Source organism: Crocuta crocuta, unplaced genomic scaffold, assembly GCF_008692635.1.
Source record: "Crocuta crocuta isolate KB4526 unplaced genomic scaffold, BGI_CrCroc_1.0 scaffold154, whole genome shotgun sequence".
Lineage (NCBI taxonomy): Eukaryota > Metazoa > Chordata > Mammalia > Carnivora > Hyaenidae > Crocuta > Crocuta crocuta.
This window is the reverse complement of record NW_027530545.1, coordinates 11,066,715-11,093,109: the sequence shown is the minus strand read 5'-3', so window position 1 is coordinate 11,093,109 and position 26,395 is coordinate 11,066,715. Positions and strand designations below refer to the sequence as shown.

At 38.7% G+C, this 26,395-nt stretch overlaps 1 protein-coding gene and 1 pseudogene across 8 annotated transcripts in view; one reads left to right on the top strand and one right to left on the bottom strand.

The window, feature by feature from the left end:
* QTMAN (queuosine-tRNA mannosyltransferase) overlaps positions 1-26,395 on the bottom strand; it is a 332,000-nt gene that overhangs the window by 124,725 nt on the left and 180,880 nt on the right. The window lies entirely within an intron of this gene.
* On the top strand, positions 1,162-1,896 carry LOC144234504 (proteasome activator complex subunit 1 pseudogene; annotated as a pseudogene).

Genomic DNA, 26,395 nt, shown 5'->3' with positions numbered 1-26,395 from the left:
AGAGACAGAAGAAAAGTGTGCAATTGGAAGGGCACCAAAGGTGCTGGGCTCTCATGGAGGGTGATTGCAGATACACCACAAAGCTCTAGGAGTATTCTCAGACCTTAGGAGGTAGGCACAATGCTGTTACTAATTGCAGGCAGAAGAGAATCCTCATGGAACTTGTTCATGCCTGAGAACAAAGCTGTAGCCAAGCTAAGAGGCACATTGTCTTCCTACAGCATGAATCTTAGTAGGAGATGAAGCCTGCCAAGATTCATAAAATGTGCCCAATTCTGTTCATTCCAGTGGGAATGAATGCTACTGTCAGACAAAGTTCATGATTCTGTGGGTCTTAACCAGGGTGCACATCAGAAGTTCTAAAATACTGAGGGAGTTTTAAAATACTAATGATGTCTAGGACCCATCTCCAGCAATTCTGATTCAATTGATTTGGGATGGCCCCTGGGCACTGGTGTTTATATCAGGTGATTCTAATGTGCTACTGGAATGGAGAGCTGCTCTGACGGCCATCTAGGAAGATATTCAAGGACTTGGGGAGAAGGGTATAGTCGAGAGGGAGGGGGTGGGTGTGGATGGGTGGTGTTGATCTCTTTTTTAAAGGGAAGGTTATAACTGTAGAAGCAAATATAGGATATAAGGAGCTGCCTACATGGACAGTGCTAAGAGTCGGTTTTATAGACAACAAAGAAAGGCATACATTAGAAAAAGTGTTCTTCAATGAAACTAGGAAAAAATGTCCCTATTTGCCAGTATCACCTTGAAGCTACATTTTTGAAGGGGAAGAGGGAGAAAAATCCCTCAGACACAACTGTAAAACCTGAAACCATGGGGAAAAAAACAAAGGAGCAAGTGGTAAAAAATGTCTGGAAAATTTCAGGGAAAATAAATAGAAAATAAAGGGAGACCAACTAGGATGAAAACTTCAAGCCTAAGAGGTCCATAAACAATGTGCAAATGTTAAGAGGTTGATTTCACTTGGAATTTTTATTTCTAAGTTACTGCAAGGTGACAGGGGAGGGGAAGCACGTAATGAGTAAGAATGTAAGCACTGACTCCCTGCCACCCAAGGACGGCCACGCAGATGGTAAGAACTGCTTTCACTTTCTTGTCCCCGTGCCTACTCCGCTTCTCATGGGATGCTAGGCCCCTGCCCCGGCCATGGCCATGCTCAGGGTCTAGACTGAAGCCCAAGCCAAGGTGGGTGTGTCTCATGAAAACCTGTGTATCAAGACAAAGAACCTGCTGGGAGCTACCTCCCCAAGAAGACTTCTGAGTTGGACGAATTTTTAAAGGAGTTAGCTCTCAATTAAGCCAACCCAAGGGATCTGAAGGCCTGGATGGACATCCCATTACCTGATCCAGCCAAGGAGAAAGAGAAGGAGAAGCAGAAGAAGCAGCAGAAGAAAGAAAACAAAGATGAAAAGAACGAAGGGGAAGATGAAGACAAAGATCCTCCTTGTGGCCCAGTGAACTGCAATGAGATCTTGGTCCTCCATCAGTGTCTAAACCCTGAGATCAACGATGCCATTGAGCCACTCACCCTGGTCACCACCTGCAGTCACCTCGGATCTAGGCTGGGAATGGTTCTGGAGTGGCTGTCCAGGAGAAAGTGTGTGAACTGATGACCACCCTTCACACCAAGCTGGAAGGGTGCCACACTCAAATCCTCAGGTATTTCTCTGAGCGGGCGATGTTGTGACCAAAGCAGCCAAGCAGCCTCATGTAGGTGACTATCGGCAGCTGGTGTACAAATCAGATGAGGCAGAGTACTGGGACAGCTGGTTGATGGTCATGGAGATCTGCAATGCTTATGCTGTGTTATATGATACCATCCTGAAGAATTGTGAGAAGCTCAAGAAGCCCAGGGAAGAAACAAAAGGAATGATCTATTGAGACCCTCCTCTTATTCTGTAATGGGCGCAGCAGAGACCTTCTTCTCATTAACCCAGGACTCCAGACTTTCCCCCACCTTCAGCCTTTTGAGGTAACTCCCTCCCCTTGCTTCCCATGCATAATAAATAGTCAGACCATTGCTCTTAAAAAAAAAAAAAAAAAAAAGAATGCAAGTATTGAAGTATTAGGATTCTGGGTTCAAGTCTTTGGCTTATCACTTATTATGGTATAGCCTTGGGGCAAGTTACTTCCCTAGGGTTGGTTTCCTCATAGGTACAATGAAAGAATTGTATCTACATTCTAAGAATTACTGTTGGTATATTTTGTATCAAATGAAGTTACAGATGTTAATAACCTAGTAAGGAATGTGGCACATAGTCATCACTTAATACTAGCTTTTTAATATTAGTGCTATTATTTAGAATAAACCCTGGCCAAAAGGAAACTTCATCCAAAAGAAAAAGATTAATTCAAAGTAGAGAGCCATGGACATTACAAAGTTCATAATATCTGTCTTGTAGATTATGAAACCAAGCGTGAAAATACTTTGAAGAAAAGAGAAAAAACTGTGGTGATATATACACATATTTCTTCTGCGAAGTGCCCTGCAGATTGCTGGGCCAGGGAGAGGACATGGTTTGGGAACAGAAACTACAAAGCAGGAAGAGAAGTAACAGAAAGTAGTGGTGGGGGGCTTCACCCATGAGGACACCATCTGGAGTGCTTGTTCGGCAAAAACACAGTATTGGATAAATTCTTGACTTACTTTGCTAAGAGTTTGAGCTCTAAAAGTCAGATGATGCAAGCAGGGAAACTACTTTTCTGGACTTAAATCAGATAATCTGAGATGGAGAGGTGAGGAGGGGGTGTGGGAATGATCAGGAACTTGGAAGAAGGTGGCCACTTAGCATCATGAAGGTCTTAGCAACAGAGGAAAAATATGGGGAGGAAACAGAATTCGCTATATGCTTAGGTTAGAGATACATTTCAAACACCGGAGAGCAGATAGGTGTCATGCCATGGGAGAGAGGGTGGGGGTGAGCATGCAACCGTGTGGATGCAGAACAGAACTGAGGAGAGCACGTGTTCAGACACCAGGGTTCTTACAGGGTCCAGGAGTCTGCTTGTTTTCTGCTGCTCAGTCTCTGTTCAAGAGGGTAGCATTAGAGTGAGGGTATAGCGAGGGACTCTCACTTTGGATCTTTCTAAGGTAAAATGTATGAACAACCAGACTTTACCTTGGAAACACGGAGCACTAAGACCCCCACCCACGAAAGATTCTAGGATTATTGATTAAATCTCTCACTGAGTTAGAAGAGAGGCCTGGACATAGTAACGCAAGTCCGGTTTCCAGGCTTTGGATTACGTTGCCCCAGAACGGGCGGGTGTTTCATCCCCGTGCACAGCTCTTGCCTGCTCTGTGCCTAGTGTGACAGCCTTTAAGCCCCAGGAACGATTCTGCCCTGCTCACTTCTGTAGCGAGGCTCCTGCCACGAGTTAACCATTTGTTTTAGGTTGCAATTTAGAGTGGGTTGGTGGCCTGTGTCTTAGGCCCTACTTTAATTGTTAAGGCGGTGGATGTTGGATGCCACTCCACCTTCACTCCCATCTCCAGGCCATTTCCTCAGAAAAATTCTACTTGGAAATGGAAAAATGTCCCATTAGTTTAATTGAAGTAGCTGATGGTCCTCATTCCACCCTACCAAACGAACGTGGCTTCATTTTGAAGGGGAATTCAATTAAAGTCCATGTTGTTCTCCGGTTTCCCCTCTTTCCTTTAAATTACCTGCTGCTGGAGCCACTGTTTTGTTCTGTTTCATTTTTGTGTGCAGGGGACGGGGTTGGAAATGACCACTTCAGTGACAGCCTGAAACAAATTCCCTTTTCTTGAGGTTGGTCTCTCAAGTACTTTCCCAACGTTCACTGACAAGGAAATTTATTCATTCTGATGTATAGCTTAGCCATAGCCTCTAGTCATCTGTAATAATAGATAACACTGCAACCCTCAACAAAAATGGTTTTTAAGCTCCAACATAACAAAAATATTCTATACTTAAGAGCACACACGAAATAGCTTTCATTTCCTTATTCAAAGATTATATACTTTAAAAAAGCATAACATTTTATTTTAATCAGTGCTACAATTTAAACTTATATAAAGGCTACAGTTATTTTATAATAAGAAACAATCACCAGTGAGTATCTATATGTCAAATGCAAAGAACATAATGGTTATCAATTCACAGGGGAACTTAATTTCAGTTAACACTTGACAGATGTTTAGAACCTTTGAGGCACATATCTGTCAAGTTTCAAAGAGGCCAATAATAATGGTGTAGGAAAAGTTTAAATATTTTCTTCATCACCACAGTTTTGAGAAAAGTATCAGCTTATAATCTAGTTAGAAATGTTCCTTAAAAAAATTAGATCAATTTAGTTAACATATTTATACTCAGAATTCCGGTCCTTTTCCGTCCATTCCAGAAAGTTTGATGTAGTTTTGCTAAGTGAAGCTGCAAACACATTGGCATTTGAAAGCAAAGGAGACTCCCTACATCACCTGGCCCTTCCTTATTTTGCTGTATCTTTGTATTAAACTAATACCAGGATACCAGAGCATGTAATTTCCCGGTTAGTGGAAATCCCTCTAATCAGGATATTTAGGATTGCTGTCTCCTTTAGCTGGACCCCTTTTGTATTGTGTACAACACAGAGGGAAATGCTATCATAACACTTCAATAGTTAAGTGACTTTATGAGAAAAATAGTTCCAAATGTTTCCTAAAACACTCCAAACCGCACCAAAGAACATTATCGTAATATTATGTTTCCCCATTGCCTCCATTATTTAAACTTGCCTCTCTTGAAATGATACTTGGATGAGAAACTTAGGTTTATGTAATGTATAAATTGTTTCAAAAGGAAAAGCTTTGGCTGCATAATTATTATATATATATAGACATGCCAGATAATTTAATGATTTCAATAGCTTTTCTTTATTAATTGACAAAAGAGTATACTTAACGCTTTGGGGAGAACTTATTTTTGCGTCTCTAACCTAAGCTATCCAAATAGGCAATGTGTAATTCTGTTAAATTTAGTACTGAACACAAACACCACCACCACAAGTAGTTACGTATTACATATACAAGATATCTATTTTTTGGTACAGTACGTATCACCCACATATACTGTATGCCATTTATCAAAGTAGCAGAACAATACAGTTCAGTGAGTTCAGCATCAAAAAGAACCTTTATGGCAGGTGAAGACCAGACCCAGTCCCATCAGGCTCCCTCTGCACCTGTAAGCTGCTCTTTTGAAGCAGTTCTGCAACAGGCTTTTGGAGGAGGTGGAGGGGGCGGGGGCAATTACAAGTAGTATGTTCAATATTCAATAAATAGCCTTGAGGTACAAATGGCCCGAATGCCCACCAATCAATAAATGATCACACAAATGGGAGTATAGACATACTATGGAATATTATTCAGCCATGTATCAGTGCTGATACATGATGAAAGATGGATGAACTTTGAAAACGTTCTGCTAAAGGAAAGTGGCCACACAAAATCACATGTTGCACGATTCCATCTATATGAATAGATAATTCCATAAAGACAGAACAGAGATTGGTGCTTGCCAGGGCTGGGGAGAGAGAAATCGGAGAGAACGTGCTTAATGGGTGAGGGGTTTTACTTTGGTGATGAAAATGTTTTGGAACTAGATAGAAGAGGTGGTTCTATTCTATTCTCATGTTCAAGTGCACATCTGTGAATGACCTAAATGCCAACGAACTGTTCATTTTAAAATGGTTGTATTTTGTGTTATATGAATTTCATCTCAACACATTTTTGCAAAAAATTAAATGGAAAATTATTACCATCTACCCATGAGAAGCTGTCGGCCCTTCAGCGCTGACTGGAACAGAAAGCTCAGGGACACACTCTGTGTGTGGTGTCCCCTCCCTCTTCACTCCAGGCCGGATTGTCTCCAGGCCTGGGGCGGGGGTGTGCACCCAGCTGCGAGGAGATCTGGTGGTGACAGCACCGCCTCACACCAGCCAGAAGGAGATTCTCAGGGCGGTGGTCAGTCGTAGCTGGGGCAGGAAACAAACAAACAAATGCCCTAGGGCCACTCGGTTCTGTTTAAAACTTCCAAGAACAACCTCTCTGAAATTTTACATACAATATTCCACAGACACGTGTTTCAGATAACCATCTCAAAAGGTAATATAACACTCATCAGAGACTAAGAAAAATAATTTTCTACTTATCATCAAAACTTTTCTAGACATATGTAATGCATTCAGGCAAAAAGAGAAAAAGATTCTGCAATTTTGGCCATTTGATAACACGCATGTAGAAATCTCAGAACAACTCAATGGTTCGATTCTCATTAAAAATCTTTCTCTAACACAACACTTCAATTGCTAGATGATCTTAGGGGAAAAAGTATGCTGCTGTTTCCATTTCAGAAAGAGTATGGACTTGAGATAAGTACTTAGCTCAGATTGCAACTCTACCACTTACTGTGTGATTTTGGTAAAAAAAAAAAAATCAGTCTCTCTGAGCCTCAGTTTCTTTGTTATGAGAATGCTGCTAATGCCTCCACTTGTGTGAATTAAATCACAATGGCTATGCCTGACACATGGCAAGTGCTCAAGAAATGTTTTTTCTTAACCTCATCGGCTTCTTTCCCCAGTAAAAAATGTCTATTTATAATCATTCATTGTTGTGAACATCATATTAACTCTATAACCTAGGGATGCTCATCCTGTGACAAGAGTTTTTCCACTGTACCCTGAGACATTTCCTAGCATTTGATATATGCATAAAAACTGGGGAGTGGAGAAGGACATAATTAGATTGCAAACAGTTTCAAAACTATCCTGAAAAGATTTTGTGCATGGGTAAACCGAGAGCCTAAGAGTTACACCCCATAGTTATGATGACATAGCTATGACTTGATTAAAGTGACATAGAGACAGAGTGACATGTCCCATCTTAGGCAGAGACCGTGTTACTCTGTAGGTAGGTATTAGTTCTGCAAATGTGTTGCTTCTCCAGTAGTTTAAAAACATGAATATAACTGTGTCTATACCTGTAGAACATTTAAAAACATGAGAGAGAGTGTTGTCGTTTCCTTTGAAGCCATTTAGCCATTATCAAGTACTTTTACAAAATAAGAAGCAAATACAGAGTATCCAATATTGTGTGCAATGGAACATTCAAAAATAATTCAGAGAATGCTGTTCCTGTCTCTGAGGAACTTATGCTGTGGGGGGAGGGGCAATAACAACAACAGCAATGAGACTTTAAAAACACAGGCGTTCATAAAGATTTAAAAAATAATTCCAATTTTTTCCTGGGGTCTTATCATACAGTTTTAAACTGATACTATACATACAAGTACATACATATATGTGTGTATGTAGATATACGTATACATATGTATACACGATACTATATATGGATTTTAAATTTCAATAGAAATTAAATTTGAATTAAGTTAAAAATGAAAAACGGAATGGTGTGTGGATTTTACTTTAATTTTTAAAAGAGTATGAAGGAGCCTCAGATGGAGAGAAAGAGATTGTTTATGTGATAGTAAACACACATGTAAAAAAATCTTTGTTTTTACTTACTTTCTGTGAAAAATCATCCTATTCCCTGGCATTTATGTAACTTCTGACTTTGGTGACTACAAAATTAAAATTTTTATACAGTCCCAGAATTGAGATTGGAGAGAAACCAGAGAAATTGTTTAATTTTATCCCTTCATTTTTAAGGTAGAGAGCCAAAGGTCTAAAAAGCACTTTTTCCTATAGTGTGTTGTGGAAAATCCTAGTTCCTCAGGATTTTAGTAAATGCTCGATGAATTAAAAAAAGGTGGTTAAATATTAAGTTTTGAAATATTAGATTAAATAAATATTACATTGAATCAAGTTAGACAATTTTATTTACTTCAGGGATTTTCTGACTGGAATATGAATGTGCTTTGAAAATATTTATAGGGAGATAGTACGCAGAGCTGTCCCCTGCACCTCCCTTCTTCTTTTTTTTTTCTTTTTTTTTTAAAAGGCTAATTTCAGGGACATACATGTAGAGAACACATTTTAGGGAATTCTACTCTAGGAAACTTAAATCAAAGATAAAACTAAGTGAGTTTTGACTCTGTCAAGGGATTAGAACCATGTCTTCAGGCTTCTGGGCTAAGGAGCTTTCTACTATAATCACTCTGATACCCCCTGAAAGAGGGAAAACAAGTCTGAGGTTTCCTCCAAAATCAACAAATTTGGACAGCTTTATTCTGAGGTAAGTTCTTTATTTTCTTCAGTAACAGAAAATAAAAACGTATTTTCTGAGAAATATTCGCAAATCAAATATGCTGTTTGTTTATAATTGTGGGGAATAATGCCACCATGTCCTTGATGTCATCTCATGTAGCCACAATCTTGTCCTGTCTCGTGTCTGGGTCACTCCTGTTTGTAAGTGGAGGTTTACAGGGACTAGAAAGGCAAAGGAGCACCAGTGAGTGCTGTAATATCCATTTCCAATACACTGACCAGCACTGGCCTTGATTTTCTTAAACTTTTTTTTTTTTAATTTTTTTATTTATTTCTAGGAGAGAGAGAGAGAGAGAGACAGCGTGAGCAGGGGAGGGTCAGAGAGAGAGGGAGTCACAGACTGAAGCAGGCTCCAGGCTCTGAGTTGGCAGTCAGCACAGAGCCCTACGCGGGGCCCGAACCCACGAACCGCGAGATCATGACCTAAGCGAAAGTCGGACGCTTACCGACTAAGCCACCTAGGCGCCCCACTTAAACTTTTTTCAATTGACATGGTTTCCTTACAAAGTTGACCCAGTAGGCTGAAGTCTTAGAAACTTGTACTTTGGAAACCATTTGATGAAATGTCATTGAAGCTACTTGTATACTTCTGGAAAACTATGGCTGACTTGCTGAGAACCTGGTCTGCTTTAAGAAATATATGCCATTCAGAGTGATAAAAATAGGGGCTACGTTTTCTCGATTTTTAATAGCAAAGACTTATCTGAGAAATATGTTCCCTTTGCTTCCATGGACTTCTTTGTTTTCTTTAAATATTCCAGAAAAGAAAGGAATAATGTTGACTTTTGGAATACTTTTAAATTATTCTTCAAGTTCAAAGCAGAAAATGCTCTGTATCCAGTTTCAGCTTTACATGCTTGTGTGTGCAAATATGGATGCATATGTGAGTGGCAGCAATGATAACACCTAGAATACAACAAATCCTCATGGTTATTGTTTTAAAGAAACTGTGCCCTCATGATCGTTCTATTTCATTATCCCTTGTTTCTGCATGAGTTAACTTGCACTTGACATCATTCATTTATTTCAACACACTTATGCCACTTTCTAAAAGAAGAAAAAAATGCTAAATTTTTTTTTTTCTGTTTGTCCTACTTGGAGGTCTAGGATCTAACTTGTTTTTTAAAGACACTGTCTTCTCATTTGCTGTATACACTAAAAGTGTCTATGCCAGTGAGCTATATATGTCACTAAGACCCTAAAAGTTCATGGCCGTGAAGATAAGAGGATCTTGCAGTAAGGCGTCAGAAAATCCAATAACTGGAATGAAAGAAAAGAAACAGAAAGAAAGATGGGATGGAGCAAAATAAGAGTTTATGAGGAAAGGAGCTTAAGTAGGTGAAAGTCCAGAATCCCAAGGGTGGGGAAGTGAAAAGAGAGACTTCAAAAAAAGGACTCAGTTATCAGATGATGGGACAAACTCAGACCCAAATACCAACACACCTGTCAGTGGCTCAAAGCTCCTTACCCGTAAGAGAAAATGCAGGACATGACTCTTAGACAGTGAGGCAGATTTATTATTATTTTTCATTTCGCTGAAAGAAATACACTGACATAACTTATCTCTTCCAAAATGTACTCCAATTAGGTTGATATCACTGGAAATAAGGGAGTACATTTTTGGTCTTCAGAGGTGGTCATATACTTGTTTCTTCCATTCAATCATTAATTTATTTATGTTCATCTTTAAGGAAGATTGTGCCAGATACTGTCATTGCCCTTGGGAATGTCACAGACCATTATAATAAATATGCTCAAAATTACTAAATTTGGGGGTTGAGGCATTTTTAACTCCTAACAAGAAGTCAGTTGAAAAGAGACAAACTGATGACTAAGTTGAGTAGTATCTTATGTCATAATAAGTAATAAAGCTGGTTTACTTGGGTGGTTCCTAAATTATCAGTGGAGGACATTTCCCAAAATATTTTAAGAAATAACATCAGCACTGAAATAACTGTAGTTTTGTGAGAGCCCAGTTTGAAGAGTAACACTCTTCTGAATGAATAATTCAAGAGAAAAACATTCTGTAAATATCTGCCATATACAAATAGTACAATACACTCTAGGAAGGAAGCTGTATAAAGCACAACCCTGGCTGTTAGAACATTTATGTTCCAATAGAAAATAGTTGAATGAACACTAATATAAGACAGACTCTAAGTGCCATATCTGTTCTTACTACTAGCAAACCTCTTTAGGATCTTATATTTGGCATTGTTTTGTGGATATAGTGATAAACAAAATGTGGCCATGACTTCAAGGAGCTCACAATAATCCAGTGAAGTAAAAAAAAAAAAAAAAAAAAAAGTGGAAAGGAAAATTGTAGTGTTGTGTAATAGGGGCTGGTATCAGAGTGGGTCCAGAGCAAGTTGGAGTATGGAACCAGGTTACAGGAGGCTTCCTAGGAGCTCTGAAGGATAAGTGAGGGTGAGCCCCAGGGAGAGGAAGGGTACACTTGAGGCAGACGAGGGAATCTGGGGGAGGTGGAGGCAAGGGAGAGTAGAACCAGTTGGGGAGTTTGGTTCCCCAAGACAGGATTAGTATGTGTATGCAGAGATGGGGCAAGAGTGCTGGGGAAAAAAAGATTGCAGAGAGAATCACGAAGGTCCCATAGTATGTCCTGCTATGGAGTATGACACAAATGACTCTCTATGTGAGTTCCTAGAGGAGATGCCTTTTGGTTGATATTTCAACAGTATGAATGACACATCAGTTCAGTACAGACAGGCCTGCTGGGTGTAGAGGAAAAAGAAACAAAGGGTTGGGCTGCATTCAGGCATGGGGTTAGTATTTGTCAAAGTACAGAGGAGAGAAGTCAGTCCAGCTTGAAGGAGTGACAGTGGTTAGAAAGAAGTGAGATAAGATTAGAGATTGTGGAAGGTGTTCAGGGCAAAGGCCTTCCATATGGGCTATATTATTCCATAGCCCAGTGGGATGGCATGAATCTGGATGAATAGAGGACAGTACCACCATTTACGGGGAAAAACAAAACCAAAACCAAAACAAACAATGATGGCAAAAGCAGAGACAGAAAGAGGAAGAGAAGCTGGTCTTAGAAAGAACATGAAGAGTTCTGTTCTGGTCTTGTGTCATGGATTCATCATACCTCCTAATATCATCCGTACTGAAAAGGGAACTGAACTTACCATCTCCTTTTCGTGTGTCTTGCATGGCCTGACAGTTTGCTGAAAAAGCCACTTGTCCAATAAAAGATCTATTCAAAACCCAAAGGGTTTCATAAAGGACTCAAATGGCTAACTTGAGTTAAGAGTTTCTAGGCACAGTTAACCCAAGCTAAGCTTTTTGAGTTCACCTGAGGAAAGCATCTGTCTCCCCCAACCCTTTTTTTTTCCTTAATGAAAAATATTTGAATATTTCATTCATTCATTTTTTTAAATGATCTCAGTTTGGAGTGGTTAGTTTCTACATTGATTAGAAGCAGTCTCTGCATTGATTTGAAGTATGTGAATATGTATGTGAGTGCATATATGTATGTTCCACCAAGCAGAAGATGAGTAAAGTCTCATTAGAAAAATATGCAATAAACAGGTTCTCTTTGGAAGTAGCCCAGCAAGGTAAAGCTCCTTTGCCAGCATCCTTTTGCTGTCACTTTGTCACTAACCAACCAACAGCCCTAAATCATCTACTTTGTTATCAGTTACCAGAGAAGCAAGTCATTTGAGAGAGATTGCTTAAAATTAATTGAACTTGCCTTCATTTTTGTAGATGGTATAAAGCTGCATTTATACAGCACTATCTGGAATGACATTGCTTCAGGAAAAAGGATAATGGCTATGAAAATCTGTTAGTGTACACTACCTGTCAAATCTGTAAACTGAGCCCCAGCATCATATCGGTTTTGTTAGAGCAGTGGTATTTGCTAAATTATAGCAGGAGACAGGCTTTTTAAATATTTTTTTTTCTTTTGGGTACTCAGATCAAAAGAAAGGTGTACACTTTATTTTTAATCCCATTACTTCACATGAGCCCAGACAGAACATCAAAGACAAGGTATGCAGGTTTAACCATTAGCATCAACATAATCCAAAGTTGGAAATCTCTTCCAGATAGCTACCTTACTTTGAAAAAGACTACATTTGTGTTATTCAGAGTCAACATTACTGTGTTTTAATTTTCACTGTACTTACAAAAGAAAAACATATCCAAGATATGTGATTGTGCCTTACAGCATCAAGCAAAAGTTGGTAGGACAATCTAATATTATTAGAATAAATGGAATTCACATCCACTTTTTTTTTTCTTTTTACTTGGCTCAGATGTCCATCTCAATTTCATGAAAGGGAGGAACGTGAATGAAATGCAGTTGCAAATCATATTTGAGGAGAGCAATGCTTCTCCACATCTGAAGTCTATTGAAAGCTCATGAGTAAGAACTCGGGCAACAAATCCTTTCTGTTCAAAAGATGTGTCAGTGGAGAAATTCTCAGAAATAGCACACAATTCATCAGAAATCACACATTTCTTTTCCAAACCAGATAATAAAAGAAAGTTGTAGTTTTGAATTCTTTCCAAGGGCAACTAAATCTAAGTATAGAAAGCAATTCATACAGATTTTGCATTAGAACATGTATCATAAATAGTGGAGAGAGATAAAAAGTACTTAACAACTGGATAGTCTGGGCACCAACCATCAGATTATACAATGGCGAAGTAACTGGGACATATGTATTGGTAGAGAGCCCTGGCTCAAATATGTCCACAATTCTTAGATGAAATGAAGCTGATTTTGTGCATATATGTGGTAGTTGACTTGAGATTTCCCAGTAATGTCATTATCATCATCCCAAAAGCAAGAGAAAATGTTCATTAAATTTCTAGCACTTGTAGTGTCCTACCTGAGTATCTGGGGATATGAAGAGGAATATGTGTATGAGACGGCGCCTATGCCTTAATGATTCACTCACAAGGGAGACAGACTGAGGTGTATATCTAAATACATACAATAAACAAATAACGAAGGAAGCCATGCTCTGTGCTTAAGAGTGGCCACAAATGTCAGAGAAATTCTGAAGAGGAAGATCTTGCTCAGGACAAGGAGAAAATGAAATTATATCACGGAGAAAGGAGAAGTGGAATGTGAAAGTGTGGTCTGGTCTCAGATAAGAACTGAGAAGAAAAAAGGGAATATCAGGAAAAATAGAACTGAATGCCTACTACCAGAATTGTGTGTGTGTGTGTGTGTGCGCACGTGCATGCACGCGTGTGTTTGAAATTCAATTTTCCTCAATTTAATCTTCTCAGCTCTTGTCGTTTACTCTTATTTTACCAATGAAGAAATTGAGGCTCAGATCAAATAATTATAACCATGTATCTATTAAGTGGTAGATTCAAGATTTGAATCCATTGTTAGTCCATCCAAAGTTCGTGCTCTTTCCATAATACCATAGATTGACAGGGAGGTAGAGGGCTAAGAGGAAAATGCAAAGGTAGAAAGAAATGTGGATGATATACTTGAAGAACATGAATGTATCCACTGGAGTTCACAGAGGTGAAAAGGGAAACAGATGTATGGTGGCAGGTTGAGAAATGTGGGTTTCACTTGTAGGTAGTAGAAACTAAAGATTTTAATGTAATGGGTTTCTATTGGGCGATGTTTTAGAAAGGTTAATTTAGCTGTAGAGTATAGGAAAGCTTAGATGTGGAGCAAAAGGTAAGAGGTTAAGGCCAGAAGCAGAGCAAAGTACAACAGAAGACTGTTATACTCCTGAGGCTTTATTATGTTATTTCCAGCAAGAATTGAAGAGAGAGCCAGATGTGAGACACACTTTCTAACCAGTTATGATACACAGTCACTGCTGATTTCACAACTTTAAAATCACCAAATCTGATAGTAATATGAACTACTTTAACAAGTCCATATGGAATAACTAGAGGAGGCCATCTCCTGAACACAGAAATGGGGGTGGGGGCTGTCCTCTGTATTACACGTGGAGAATCATAACCAATCTCCATGACCAGGCTCCCCATGTGGACTTCTACACGCAACTGACTAACACTGTCAAATCAAAACAGTTAAGATCCAGGACAAATGGACTTGACGTTGAAAAATTAGAAATGATGCTAACATTATCAGGCCCAAATCCCATGTTAATTTTATCAATACATGGCAGTTTCACATTTGGACATAATAAAATATTATTAGCCAAACAAGAAATGGTAAAAGTTAACAAACTAAAGATTGTTTTGTTTTTCATTATTTTTTTGTCATTGTTTTCCATTATTGTTTTTAGCTGAAGGGTAGATAGATGTGATCCACTATTGTATAAAGATCTATTTCAACTCTAGCAGCAGAATTAAAGTAGATAAAACTTAAAACCATTTTTCTAAATATGAATGTTAAGACTGTATAATATGGTGGAGCATACTTTAAGAAGAAAAACCACCCAGAGAACTTAAATGACTCTTCAACTCTAAAGTAAGTGATCTTGATTCATTTTAAAACCTGACAAGATCATATAATATAGAAAAGTAAGTAGAAAAGGCTAAGGAGAGAAGGTCGTTCTTAGAAGGCTGCCCAGTTAACTCTCATTAAAGATGAGAAAATAGTCAACTTGTAGGGTCCTCCACCATAATTACAGTAAGAGAGATAGAAAGACATGGAGTATGTTGGGAGGGGGAAAACAGAGAGACAGAGAGGAACTAAGTATTTTCATATATTAATTTTCTTTTGTGGAATTTAACACTTTCAAAACACTCTAAAATACATCACTATTAGTCACTTAATATCGGTCTTGTCTGTCTGTCTGTCTCTCTCTCTGAGCAGGTTTAATCACAGACGTAACCTCTCTAAGGATTATAAATCAGAAGTCTAGATCGCTGGAAAAAGAAGTGTTCAAAAACCAGGCCTGCTAAGAGTGGCTAAAAACCAGGCCTGCTAAGAGTGGCTGACACAAGAGACTCACCCAGAAAGCACCCGACTAGTCAGAATGAAGGCAAAGGCAGGACTCATGTAATTAGTATAAAAAAAAAAAAAAGTCTTCCTTTTTTATTCTAAATATAAGCCACCCACAATATTTATGTCAATGCTGACCACACCTTTCCGAAATTCGTGATGAAATCATCATGCAAAGCTTTTAGAATCCCACAGAAGTCTCTAATTTGGACTAGAATGTGTATGATTTGAAGATTTCTAGAATGTCAATTGGCTTCTATTCCTCATTGAGTAGAGTAGCCTTCTGACAACTGTTATCACTGTCATCTCTATCCTACGGCTTCACATAAAGCTCCAGCTTGAATTTTTTTTGGCAAATACTTGATATGCATTTCATTATGAAATTATAAAAATTAAAGATAATTATGAAGAAAAGAAATGGTTCATAAAACTATGTGTGGAGCACTGATCACCTACATTTATCTGGCTTATGTATATTACAGAAGCTAACCGAACGCTAAAGTGACTTCCTGTCACTCTATTATAGTAAGATTAAGAATTTTGGTCTCCATTTGTAAAGCCATTCATCTGTTTGTCCCGAACTATCTTTCTTGGTAGAAAGACAATGAGGCACTTAATCCTTCTATTCAAAGCATGGTAGGAAAGCAATAAGACAAAAAGAAAAAAAAAATTAACTACTTAACTGAAAACTGCAGTTCTTGGGAAACTTCGAGGATTTTAATGACAAGGCATGTCTGCATTCCTTCAGCATACGTACTGTACTATCTTGATAAATGCCTGAATGAGTATCCATATTCAGAGGGGAAAGCAAGTAGTTCTGCTCCGTAAATTAACTATGACAGCAGCATGTGCAAGTGGGTATTTGCAGCTATATAATAACATATTATGGTAGCATCCTTCCACAGTTGTTTATTATTATTATTATTATCATTATTACTATTACTATTATTATTACTATCATCATCATTAGAAGGAGATCATTATAAGGAAGTTGACATTTGCTTTTCATTTTGAAAACATATTTCACATTCTTGAACTTAACCTGTTGTGCCATCAGGAGATGGAAAATCAATCCATTATCACTCACTCAACGAGAGCAATTGTAACTTGTGGAAAGTTATCTCTTAACTACTAAGGGAAATACCAAACCACTCTATACCATTGGATTAATTCTTGGGAAGTTCACTGACTCTTTGAAGAATGAAACAGGCTGATGTTTCCGACCAGATGATAGAATGCTATTTCTCACATTGGTTTCAAATCTATTTTAACACAGTGAAGACACAAAGTATGTACTAAATGCCCAGTGGATGCCTCATCAGATTAGTTGCTGAAAAGAAATAATACAAAGGCCCTAGAGAGTCAATAAACTAACGTGGAGCTAGATGTTCATACCTCAGACAGCTAGGGAGTAACATAATATGTTATGCAGCCAAGTGATGAACTGAGTGATTAATATACACGGACTACAGGAATTCACAGAAAAGAAAGAATAATGTAGAATGGTTATACGCTACATGTAGAAAATGGGCCATCCTCGGTCCTTCCAGTTTTTTCAAATATTCAGTCATTGCGCACATATTTGTTGAGCTCTTACTATATGTTACGAGTAGAGACAAACAAAGGAGAGAGAGTCCTGTAGGGTTTACATGCAATTTGAGGGTAATGGAGTTATGTGGAGGGTCAGTAAACCAATAATTAAATAAGTTATCATTAAGATTATTAAAAAATTAATTAAACTTCTACATAGAACATAAATGCAAGTTTCAAGTATACCATGGGTAATGTTATGCTTCTTTAAAATAAACCAAAAGCCAAACGTCCCATGATTTAACTTTATTTCATTAGTTGTTGGCCTGCGATCCCCGTTCAATGGTACTAAGGAGTGCCATGATCTCCTGGCTCCCCTCATCTAAGCCCTTCTGTTATCGCATCCCGCTATCCCCAACCCCTGTTGCCCTCAGAGTGTGGGCGCTTGCCCCCCTCCCGCCCCCGACAGCGTGCGTGCGGGTGCGCATACACACACACACACACACACATGCACACACACACACACAGACACACACACAGTTCTCATCTGTGATACAGATTTCTACATAGGAACATCTACTTTATAACTCATAGTTAACGTGATGGGGTAGCTAAATCTTCAGAAGAAAGTGAAGAGACAGTTTGCCTACTGGTGTCAGCATTTGCTGTAGCTATTCCTGGCACTGGGCAACACATGTTTTTAATAAACTTGTAAAAACAGTGTAGATCTAGCTGTAAATATGTTTTGCTTGGTAATGTAGGCTGAATATAATGATTAGATTGACAGTTGTTGGGTTTTTCCCCCTCTAAAAAATCACAATAAAATACAAAGAGAAATAGTTTGAATGATAAGGCCCAAGACAGTATCATGATACCAACACTGTGCTGATAATTATTGTTTATGACAACAGTCAATTTACAGTAAAAACATGCTGCTGTTTTCCTTGTTCACACATTACACGTTTTGTTTAGTCTCTTAGAAATACCCAGCTCCATGTGAAGTAGCCTGTATCTATAATTAGAAGTAGGCCACACAATCAGATGCCTGTCAATATTGTGGTAAGCAGCTAAAAAACAGAATAAAATTTGAAGATACTGATACATTATTTAGAGAAATTATTCTTTAAGGAAATATGTTTGATTTTCACTGTGATCAATAAAATGCAATGACCACAGAAAGATATGAAAATAATCAGTAAAAATACATACATAATAAATAAAATAATAAGTCCTCTACTAATAGGACATTAACCATCAGTGTGTTATATCCAAACTTGATATAATGTCATTTAAAAACTTTACACAGATATTCAATAGAAAATTTATGAGATTTTAAACTTCATTTCATAGGACTAAAAGACATAGTCTATATAAATCCATTTATTATCAATTACTTGTCAAAAAGGCTCTTTTTTTTAATAGCTAGGAATTACTGTGGCATTCCCATTTAGAATACAGTCACATCGACTGTTAGCAGCCTAACATTTTTGATAGTAAAATGTCAGAGACTCATATTTCCTAGATTTGGAAGACCTGAGTTAAAAATTATATTTAGTATGTTAAAAGAAATATATTGTATACACAGGTAGATACAATGAATTAATCCATCTATTCAATAAAGATGTGGTAGGTACATAATAAATTTAAATATATTATGGGTAATGTGAGAGTGAGAGGCAAGGAGGAAATAAAGGTTTCTAAAAAAAAATGCTCCGCTTTACAAGCCCACAATCTAGACAAAACACACAGAGAGCCACAGATCTAAATATCTTCTTACTAAATCATAGTAGTAATAATAATAATATCTAGATTTGGAATTAAGGTCTAATCAAAATTAATACTGATTACTTTCCATGTCATAATTTTGTTTTTCTGCTGACAAAACAGAACTGCTAAGAGATCTTTTTAAATTAACTATATACGGGCACCTGGGTGGCTCAGTTTGTTAAGCTTCTGACCTTGGCTCAGGTCATGATATCGCAGTTTGTGGATTTGAGCCCCGCACCGGCTCTATGCTGACAGCTCAGAGCCCGGAGCCTGCTTCAGATTCTGTGTCTATCTCTCTCTCTACCTCTCTCTCTGCCCCTCCCCTGCTTGCACTCTGTCCCTCTCTCTCTCAAAAATAAATTTAAAAACATTAAAAAAAATGAACTATACAAAGAGAGCAAGGTAAATTGTGAGAGCATGCACAGTACAACTACCTTCAAGTTTTATACAGGCTGTCAAGAGAAAAATGTTCTGCATGCCCCCAAAGGGAAGGAGAAGAACAATGAAGGAAGAAATAAGGAGAAAGATTTTGGCTCAAGGGAAAAATGAATTCTAATAATAAGAGTTGTCTAAAAATAAGTCAACCACTTTAGTGGGTAATGAGTTCTCTACTACTGTATGGAAGCAAGTACTGCCTGGGCTTCTCCTTGGTGGGAATGGTATAGACAGTATTAAAATAGTTGAGAGGACATGTCTGCATGATTCAATGGATTAAATGTTAGCATTAATGATGGCGGGGAGGGTGACAGACTTACAAAACGTATAACTTGAAATGTGAGACAAAAAGGGCAACTGATTTTTTTTAAAATCCACTTTTCCTTTATTCTTCTTAAAAGGATAGTGACTGAGTTTTAACAGTTTACCTTAACTTTGATAGGAATCTATAGATCATTCCCCCAAATAGACTTACATTTTATTTTTTTGTGGGTGAACCTTTCAGTCAGTGCAGCTGTGTGCCCCCAGTCACAGTTTACTTTGTCTTCATCGTTTCAAAGTATACATACTGTTCTTCAGCTTTGTTTGTTTTCTTTTCATGTAACTAGATCATGAACAATTTTCTGATCTGTAAATATGAACTCATTTGATTCTTTTTAACAGTGGCATGCGTAGCAGTCCCCTGAATACATGTATCATAATCTATACTTATAGATATTTAGGTTGCTTCTAAAATACTACTTCAAAAATAATGAAAACGCTTATAGTCATACTTTTACATTCATCTTAAAGTTATGCTAGCATACCTTGAGGAAAGACAACTATAAATGGGACTATTAGGTCATAAAGAATGCACAATACACATTTTGATAGAAACCGCCAAGTTGCCTCATAATTGTAACAATGTTCTAACAACCAGGTATGAAAACACCCATTTCCTCATACCCTTTCCCATAACTGCATTTTCCTGATCATTACCATGCACGAGGCATCATGACAGGACTCTGAGCTGCACAAAAGAACATGGTGTTCTGACCCATAATCTAATGGGTGAGATTCAAAAAAACTATATAAAATACATAATAATACAGAGTAGAATAAATAAGCAGTTGAGACAGAAAGTGCTGCATGAGGAAACAGGGGACTCAGGTTTGGGAGTGCGGGCGGGACTGGAACTGAGCTGTGAACAAGCAACAGGACTCTGAAGGGCAAAGTAGAGGTGGAGGCCGTCTCAGCGGGAGGGCCTGCCTCTGGGTGCTGGTGGAAGATCACTTAAGCTAAAGCAGAAGTTTTAAGGAGGTGAAACAGATTCACACTGCATTCTCTTTTCCATGCCTTCTTTGGCTTCCTGTCACTTACAACTACCCCAAATCCCCGATAGTCACACATCAGACAGCGATGTGTTTCCTTGTGTCCTGACCGCCTTCACTCCTCCCAAGGCGTGGCTGACTGTTGTGCTCACTGCTGACTCTCCAGAAGCTGAGCCACTCCCAGCGCACAGGACCCTCAGGAAAAGAGCCTGCCGAGCATGAGTGCCAGTGTCATGCCAATGTCACTGAGAGGGGTCAGAAATAGCAGGTTAAAAGGTGGATTGACAGGACTCACATGGCAATGGGAAAGTAACAACAGGATGAAACAGAGTGTGAGGTGATGAAATGCAGTGGTGTTCGTGGAAACTAAATCTGGTTTTGTTATGCAAGATGGACTGATCTGGCGGCAGGACTGTAAGGCCAGCAAAGAGATTGTTCACTTACTAAAGGGGTCAAGAAAACAAACCTGAGTGGGTCGAAAGAATATCCTGAAGGGAAGAGCAAAGGTTTTGTGACAAAATGACTAATAACAACTACCATTGAAGTGAGTGCTTAAGTCATGCCCATTTTGTGTTAAACACCACACATACACTTATTTAATCCAGTGAGATGGGTGTTATTATCCAAGTTTTTTACAAGAGGAGACCGAGACACAGAAAGGTTAAGTAGTTCACTCAGTGTCACACAGCTAGTAATCCCGGCCAGAATCACTCCTGATTCTATGCCTGTAAATCTTGTACTCACTCCCTTATTTTACAGGAATACACATGGGCTCTCGGCATGGGGGAGACGATTCTGGTCATGCAATGATACTGCACATACATATTCATGTCTGAACTCTGGTATTCCCAAGGAAAAAGAAAATGATCAAGTGTGTGCTGGGTCAGTGTTTTCATGACCAAATCAATTTAGTGGGTCATGATCAGCATTTTAAAAGGAAATGAAGTAGATGACATAAAGAGAAAAGAAAACACTAAAATGAATTACTTGTAGTGTATTGTTTCATGAAACTTCTGTTTCAGATATATATGCATGTGTGTACTGTTTTGCTGAAAGTTTAATTATATAATCTTCGATGTGAAAGAGGCATCAAAGTTTACAGTTCCTCACTGCACCCAGATGTTTCCACCTTTGTTTTCAGAATGAGGACGTTGAGGTTCAGAATGGCGGGGGCAGGACGTGAGAGAGAGCGGGGCTTCTGTCTCCATCCACAGCCTCCTCTTTCTAGACAGTAGCTCTGTATCAGCAAAATGGGAACATAAGTTCAACACAGGTACTTCTTTTGGGCTTCATTTAGTCAAGGTCAGGCCTTGGAGAGGGTCCATAAGCTTTTGGCCCATCGGCATATGCTGGAACATTCAGGCTATCCTGTTTTGTGTCAAGAAATTAGNAAAAAAAAAAAAAAAAAAAAAAAAAAAAAAAAAAAAAAAGATGTTAAAACAAAATCTCTCTGCCCAGGCTCAGGTCCTTAGAAGATATGAAGAAAGAAGCCCCATGATCTGAAGACTCGGCACAAAGAAAGTTCTTTGCTTATGTTCTGATAAATATATTTATGGAAGGAAAACTACAAAGGGGAATTCTATTTTCCCACTGACTTCTAGAGCCTCCCACAATGTTAGAACCAGCAGGTGCCTTAGAAATCATTTAGTCTATCCTCACATTATAAAAAAGTCTGTGCATCAGAGCCCCGAGAGGTTAAGTAGGTGAACCCGAAGTCAAGCAGCTAATAAGCAGCAGCATCTCCAAGAACAAAAGCCTGCTAACATTCACGTTCTTAGATAAATCACAGCTTGTTCAAGAAATGTTAAGGAGGTGTAGATTTAGGGTCAATAAGGGGTTGGGTGTGAGGGTTATGGACTTTTGTTACTGGAAGGCTGATGATCTCTGGAGGTCTGACCTGGCCTGGACCATAGGGCTGACATAGCCTTTGGACCTCAACTAGTCCTGACTCCTGCCCATGGGCATGGCACTGAGCTGAGGTGTTCCGGGACCAGTACCCCAACTCCTACCTGAGATGCACGCCCCCCACTTCCCGAGAAGGATATCAGCCCTCACCCCTGGATTGGTAGTGCCATTTACTACTGACCCTTCCTTGCTTGGTTCCCTTTAAAGCCAATTCCTTCATGAGGTCAAAATGTTGACAAGTATAGTATCCATTGATCAAACAGATCGAAAATAATATAAATTTTAGAGATGTTGTCTTATAATAAATATCTATCTCTGGAGGCTATTGTTTAATAAGAGAAATTAAAATAAAAAAAAAAACTTGGCCCCTAAAGGCTTAAAACCTCATCCAACTTATGTTTGATGTTCTGTAACTAAGAAACAACTTTTGAAAACGAAGAAGATAAAAAAATGAACTTAGGCTTGCAGAGTAGATGCCAAATTTCAGTCCCTTGAGCTGTGAAAACCTTCCAATCCAAGTCTGTAAATGAGGTAAAGGAGGATTCATGCATTTCTAAATATTTATTGTTGCTAAGTTTCATCACTGTTAACATATAGGTAATGGATGGCTTTTCGTCCTTTGAAGTCAAACATCACCATTTAAGTGGTGACAAGCATTCACCTCCCTGAAATGGACACATGTGCACATATACATGCACACACACACACACGGACACAACCCTCTCAGAGTTTTATTTTCTAAAACCTATGACTCAAATGGATTTTTTAAAAAAAGGAATTGAAAAAGGAAAAAAGGAAACGATTATTAGCTTTCATTTTTCATCCTGTGCTGGATATTTTACTCAGAAAAATACATAGCTTTTGTGGCCCTTTTATCCTTATCTCAGGATTTGTGAGGAAGTCAAGGTAATTGTGTGAAGCAAATCAGGAAACATGGTGAGGCAGAAGGTCAGGCGCATTCACAGGAACTGACCACAAGGGCAGGGCCAGCCCTAAAGGAATGGATTCAACTGCAGGAGGCAGACAAGTGGGCACAACCCTGGCATATATCAACGACACTACTGTCCTCTACCCTTTGAACAGGAAGTATTATGAAGGTCTATCTATGAATTTATGATTATTCTAGATCTTAAAGCAGTCATGTCTGGATCATTAGAGAGATCTTGAATCTCATCAAATATAAATGCATGAAATTCACCAGGTGGCAGCAAGCAACGCGGTATATAGTAATAGCCAGAATTGGATTTGGGACCCAGACAATTCCAGGATTAACTACTGGCTTCACCACTTACTAGTTTGTGACCCTGGACAAGTTACCTCATTGTTCTGTACCCCAAGTTAGCACTCACTTCAGAGGGTTGTTTAAAAAATTAAATTAGTCAATACACGTTAAATTGTTCAGGATAGCTCGGGACCCATAGTAAGTGCTATCTTGTGTAAGTATTATTATACTTAGATATACTTTACTACACTCTAGCTTTATGATGCTGTGTTTAAAGGGAGCAGTCAGTACTCAACGTTAGCTGATGCTGGAATTCTGCCATATCTTCTGATTTTTCAGGCAAAGTCAGAAATTTGGAATTTTACGTGCAATGTCAAGGCTTTTAAATGTGGAGAACTAATTCAGGTTTGGTATTTTTGAACACCTGTGTGGTCTAAATGAAACATGTCTACAAACCAGATAAATCCTGAGACCTGCCAGTGAATGGTGGTGGCCAATCAAACCTTCACACTAAACTTCAGCACTGCTGACCCCTCTCCTACATCATTCATTCCCACAGAATTCCTCAGTATCTCACATACATTTTCTTGTTTATCTTCCGCCTTTCTTCCCTCCAACCATCACACAAGAATGGAAACCCCTTGTGGTAAAGATTTGAGTTTGCTTTGTTTGTTGCTATATCCCTATGTCCCAGAACACACATGGTGCATAATAAATGCTCAAAAGGACTCGGATGAATAAATGGTCATCTTTAAATCCTCCCCGTTTCCCTCTAGGGCTGGCCCAGTCTGTTCATATTCCTTCCTTTTAACAGAACAGATCACATGAAGATGAGGAGAGCGAAGTCTATGAGTTCGAGCTCCAGAATGAACTGCAGTTTTTCTAGAGGGAGCCAGGAAGGCCTGCCTTTGAGGATCTACAAAACACAGAGCAAGTAAAATGTCAAAGTAGTGATGTTGAAGAATCCAAGGACTTTTCATGCTACTTAACAAAATCATCCCAATGCCTTTCAATAAAACATTTTGCAATGGCAAAATAACCTCAATTTCTCTTCCTCTTTCTCAAGAAATTTTTAACAAGGTGAATTTAGTATATTAAGATGTTTAACTTCCATCTGGAGATACATCCCAAATTATACCTTCGTGTAACACCTGAACAAAGACAGTTAAAGCCGATTTCTAATAATGATCCTAAAGGCACCTACATTGCCTACAAATTGTTTTTAAATACCAAGGTGACCATGACATTGAATTTTCCTGTATGACTAGAAAAACATAAAATGTACGTGTGTGTATGTTGCCACTTAAGGCAAATTAATTGGCTATATGGTAACTAAATTGATAGAAATAATAAAACTGTAAGACTCACTTTCAATTACATTAGAAAAAGTTCTTGGGCATTCCATTTATGCATCCATTCATTCTTTTAAAAAGTGCTGCCCTTCCTATTTAAACTAACACTATCTGTTATTCATCAACTAACAGTAGCTGACAGACCTAAATGTGTTAAGAGGCAAGGTGCCAAAGGTAAATAAGAGATAAGGAATACAATTCTTGGCCTCATGGAGTTTGAGGTCTCCTGTGAGGACCAGACATTAAATAAGTGCTCAAAAGATGCTGATGAACCTGTTTGTGCCCCCCCATGGCCCAGTCCAATGCCTAGAAATGGCAATCTCACCTTCAACCAACCCTTACGAGCCACTAGCCACTAGCAGTGTTTCCTGCTCTTTGAGTTTAACCAGTAATGGTGCTATGTTGACTTTTAAAGCTTTAATAACCACAGGAGAATTATAGTATCTTCTCCAAATTTCTCAAATGCATTTTTTTTTTTTTCAGGATTCAGTGTTTGGAAAAACATAAATATCCCAGTAAGTGCTAGGAAGAAATTCCCACATGGAGACACTATTCATGGGCCACAGTGAATAGTGAAGACCTAGTGTTTCAGAAGAGCTTTTTGAACATGAACAAAATAGATTACACAGTCCAGAGAGAGCAGGCTGCCAAGGAGAAGGCTACAATGAGCAGTCTAGGGAGAAAACCTAGAAAGTAAAAGAAGAAATTTAAAAAACTTTAGGAGAAGTGTTTCCCCTCATTTTCCTTCCTAGGCTTTTCCTCCTCCAGTGTCCAGTCTTCCCTTGTACTTTGATCTTTGAACCTGTTCCTCTTTCATTCTATGTATTCTGCCTGGAGTTTCAAACCCAAATGTCAACAGAGGCCAAGCAGGTGACATAAACAGGTGAAGAGAATTGGTTGGGCACTCAGGTTAAAAAAAAAAAAAAAAGTATTCTAATATCAACTGGTACAGCCCTTTCTCAAGTCAGCATATTGTTGCCTGGAATGCAGGCCCAATATCATTGGTGTCGATTATTATGTGAAAGCCACAGAGTTTTCAATATTGGTTCAAATGAAAAGAAAGAAAAGACATTTCAGAGATCTTTAGGGTCTAAATAATACCAATTTGTAGCTTTTATTTTATACTGTGATAAGTTTAGACATCTTTACCTTTAGCTCCTACATTCTCCAGAGCTCTAACACATGAATTCAGCTTCCAAATGGGCATATCCAGAGGTGCTTCTGCCTCCTGGTCCTGACTCTTGAGCTCAAATCCGTTTCCAACAGTGCTGCTCTTTTCTCCTGACGTCTTTATCCATCTGTACTGTAGGCTCCACCTTCTCTCTCCCTTCCTCATGGCCATCCCCACAAAAACAGCCACCCAGTCTCGGGGCCTCCTCCAGTCCCTCCCCTTGTCGCTTCATCTCTTCCAGTCCAGACAATTAGCACTCATTTCAACTATAAGATAACCTTCTAAGAGTTTTCTCCAGTTCAACATCGTCAGCTCCAACACATTCTGACATGTAATGAAGAAAGCTAAGTTGTTTCCACCTGGTCAAGTGTCTTGCTTGCTGGCTCTTATATCTACAGGATAAAACCTAGCTCCTTAGCACAGCAAACAGAGCCCTCACATTCCGGCCTCTGACTGCTCTCATTCTGGCCTCATCTGCACTCATTCCAGCCACCTATCATAGCCTTACAGAACTATCTGTCTATCAGCAAACATGTCATAGTTCTTTGT